Genomic DNA, 3999 nt, shown 5'->3' on the forward strand with positions numbered 1-3999 from the left:
CACGTAGGTAGAAAAATAAAATAAAACAAAAAATAAGATTTTATTTTATTTTTCTACCGACGTGACTTTACCGAAAGAACCAAAGAATATGGATTCCTGCAGTCACGAAAGCTTCCAATCAAGACATATACTTGTGTTGAACAAGTATATACTTGTGGTGAACAAGTATATGTGGTTAATGCAGAAATAATTCCTTGAAAAAGGTTTTAGTTTGGTGTTTTTATATCTTGACACAAAGTGTTTTATTGCCAGAAAGGGTAAAAACCTATTATTATACTTTGATACAGGCAAGGGAGGTCCCGTAATTTTTAAACGTCTCCCTCACTTCACCTTCATTCCTCAGTTGATGTTAAACTATTTCCGCCTTTCAATGCATAGCGCCCTGAGAACGATTGTTTAAGGGCGCTTTATAAATGTAAATCATTATTATTTTCATCGGGCTTCATGTGAATTTATTTTAAACATTTATTTCTGATGACCAGTTTTTTTCTTCATTCTGAATAGTTACCGATTAGTGGGCTGTTAATTAACAGGCAAACTGTTCACTAATCAAAGAGTATTACTCAATACATTAATTTGTATTAAAAGTCAAATCATAAAGTCGTGCTGCAACATTGTTCTGTTAGGAAGGAGACACGGAAATGCATTACATCATGCACATAGCATCTGAAAATAGATTTAAAATTTGTCCTAAAGAAAATCTGAAAATCTGACATTCTAAAATATGAAACCAATCCGTAATACATACAGTATTTGTATAGTGTGAGATAATAAATGTGCACGAAACAAAGGTATGAATAGAGGTGCTAACATTCAAAACAGCTGATTCGTAGAGGTCATCTGAGTCACAATACTGTTTGCATTTTCCAGCTGCAAACATTACTTATTTAGCAGAGGAAGTTGATGTTGTTTTGGAAATATTTGAACTAAATGACAGGAAAGATCGGTAACCATTAAAGGCAAGAACGTAAAAAAGGAAAATGCCAACAATTTACGGACACAATCAGAAGCATATTTCCATATACATACAAACAAGCTCCTCTGTTTATCCGTGTGAATGTTAAATGTGAGTATTTATTCAGCGAATGCTATTGCACGCGACTTCCCACGGTCAAAATACCAGATGCATTTACTATATATACAGTAGATAAATAAATGCATGTCCTTTGAGTTTACGTCAGCCCACCTAGCCACACAGCCACTTTGCAGCGTCCTCTTTCAGCACGTGCAGGGCAACCGGTGAGTCAGTGTGCATTGTGAGTGTTGCCAGCACCCAGATGCATTTGTCTCCCTCCATCAGGCACGATATTTCACAGTCCACCCTCAACTGCATTCAGCGCACAAACCACGACGGATGCACAAATTCAAAGAAAAATTAAAAACTCTCCAGTAGAGTATGAATGTGGTCATCCGGATCAGACCGTACGACAATTTAACGATCGACAAATAACGAAGGAGATGTCACAGCGGTAACACTCCGCTGCTCCTGACGTGGTTGGCTGGGCTTGACCACCCGAATGTGAAATTGTAGCCGTCGCCTCTCCGTCTACACAAGCCACACGGAACAAGAAGCAGAGGCACAATGTTCATGCATCGCGCTCAGTAACAATGACAATGATTTGTGCACTCTGTACATTGGGGGAGGGGGGGGGTTTCAGAGCTGCATTACATTTAACACCTCATCTCAACACATGTGAAAAAGGCACCACCAGTGGCAGCTATCCCTGCGGGCACACACTGTCAATAGGGGGCCGTATGCATTGTATGCATAAACCCAATTTAGGAATTTGTGGGTTTTTATTTTATTTGAGACAGATCCAGAGATTTGAAAAAAGAGCTGGCAGAGGTTTGGAAACCTCAGACAAAGATCCCCTGTGTAGCTTCATCGTGTTTCGGTCAAGTGCCATTAGTGAGCACCTATTACGGTATTGTATGGTGCAAGAGTGGGTGGTGTTGGCAGCGCCACGTGCTGATGTGCACACACCACATTTTGAACTCATTTAAGGTTGAATTCACCTAAGGGAGGCTCAGGACGGGTTCTGTTTCTGATATTATTCACCACCGATGTTATCCGTGGGCGGGAAATGAACTCTGGCCGACGAGTTCATCGCGCAGAGCGCCACACACTGCACTTTCTCTCCCGACACAGAGACGAAGATCCCTCTCGAGCAGTGGTTCCTAACCTTTGCTACAGCCCTGCATCCCTGTGCTTTTCAATCTTACAAAAATGTATAATGTTAATAAATACATACGGGTTTGATGAAATAAAAGTAGTTGTACTTATACGTGCCCAGTGCTTAATTTGTGTTTTGGATTATTTACCTTCTAAAATGATCTGGCCACGTCTCGCACCCCCAGAAAGGGCATCTCGCACTCCCAGGGTGTGCAGCGTGTACCCCGGGTTAAGAGCCACTGCTCTATAGCCTACACGGACTGCTGAGACGAGTGCTGTTCGTGAGCACCTATACAGACACCACAGCACACATGGGGGTGGGTGTGGAAAGTTCCATGCCCAGCCACCTTTGTCTTCCCAGCACTGATGTTTACATACTCCACTGAGAGAGGCCCAGAACACAGTTCACTCACCACCGACGTTGGCCATGGCACAGGAATACAACTCGCACAACTGGGTAACGCAGTGCGCTAACCATTGTGCCACCCTCGCAGCACACACGACACACACAACAACAGCCACTCGCCACTAAGTGGCGGTGACGCCACCACTGCGCTTGTGCCAGGCACGTTAAGGCCACGTGAAGTGTCGAACGCCCGCTGGCAGGAGGTCACGGGACACACCCAGCAGGTGACATGGGTCGACTGATTGAGATGGCTGGCCGATGCACCCACCCCCTGTGCCCCCTAATGTGCCAACAAAGACAAATATCCCCCGTATAGCCTCAACAGACTGTCGGAGCAAGTGCTGTTAGCGAGCACCTATGAAGGCCGGAACAGCACACGAGGAGGTGGGTGGCCAGCGCCACGCCCGGCCGCCTTTGTCTCCCTAGTGGCGATGTTTACGCGCCGCACCAAGTACTCATTTTAGGCTGAGTTAACACACACACACATCCCGTCACAAACACAAGTGCAGGCAGTAGCACACACGCACGCAGCACATTAAAAGGTAACAAAGGTAGAATCCCCTTTGATTGCCCCGTGCGTATAAATGATGTATAAGTGTTGTTTCTTTTACCTTCCCCCTTCGTGTGGAAGTGTTGAAAGGGTGCCTGCGGGCAAACAGAGGTATAAATAAAATATCCGCTTGTGTTGGTTGCTCGGGGGCTAAATAAAAAGCGCGGCGAAACCAGGGATCTTCCCAGACCATTAACACACGAAAGGATATGCCTGCCGGCGAGGTCATCCAAGCAGCAACTCCTGAGTTCAAAGCCACTCCTCCAAGGAGGATGGGCACGGGACGACTTGCCAGCGACGGACAGGGCTTGATTAAAACAACTAAAAACTTTTTTTTATCTTACCAGGTAAAGCCCATTGAGCTATTAGCTTTTTTTTTTCAGAAGCGACCTGGTCACGAATAATTCACTCAGCGAAGTGCCTTACCATCGCGTCGAAATTGATAGCAGCCGAATGCTCGAAACGCGTGATGTTTCAAAATGTGGAGGGGGGAAAACCGGAGGACCCAGAGAAAAAAAATCCACGCGACCACGGGAAGAGAGACACGCAAACTCCAAATATACAGCAGGCGTCAGGGTTGGGATCGAACTCACGCGCTCCTGCATACCAGCAGGGCTGAATTAAGTTGTTGTAGGCCCCTGGGTTACAGGCACTGTGAGGCCCCCAGTGATATTTTCAAAAGGAAAACAAAGTGAAAGAAAAATAAAATGTATTTTTACAAGGCTAACAACAAATAAAATGTAGCATTCACAAGTGAAATAACTGTTCACTTCATCTCTGGAGGCCATCCAGCTGGTGGAGGCCCCTGGGCTGCAGCCCCTAAAGCCCCCGTGCCTTAATCCGGCTTTGCATGCCAGGCCAGGGCGATAA

At 45.4% G+C, this 3999-nt stretch overlaps 1 long non-coding RNA gene across 1 annotated transcript; it reads right to left on the reverse strand.

The window, feature by feature from the left end:
- Positions 1-451: 451 nt before the first annotated feature.
- Positions 452-3503, reverse strand: LOC144733354 (uncharacterized). The gene is made up of 3 exons (XR_013588345.1): positions 3191-3503; positions 2323-2462; positions 452-1546 (listed from the first exon to the last, which is right to left on the reverse strand). It is a non-coding gene; the product is annotated as an uncharacterized LOC144733354 (long non-coding RNA).
- Positions 3504-3999: the final 496 nt, after the last annotated feature.

This window comes from Lampetra planeri, chromosome 46 (assembly GCF_965212315.1).
Source record: "Lampetra planeri chromosome 46, kcLamPlan1.2.h2, whole genome shotgun sequence".
Classification (NCBI taxonomy): domain Eukaryota; kingdom Metazoa; phylum Chordata; class Hyperoartia; order Petromyzontiformes; family Petromyzontidae; genus Lampetra; species Lampetra planeri.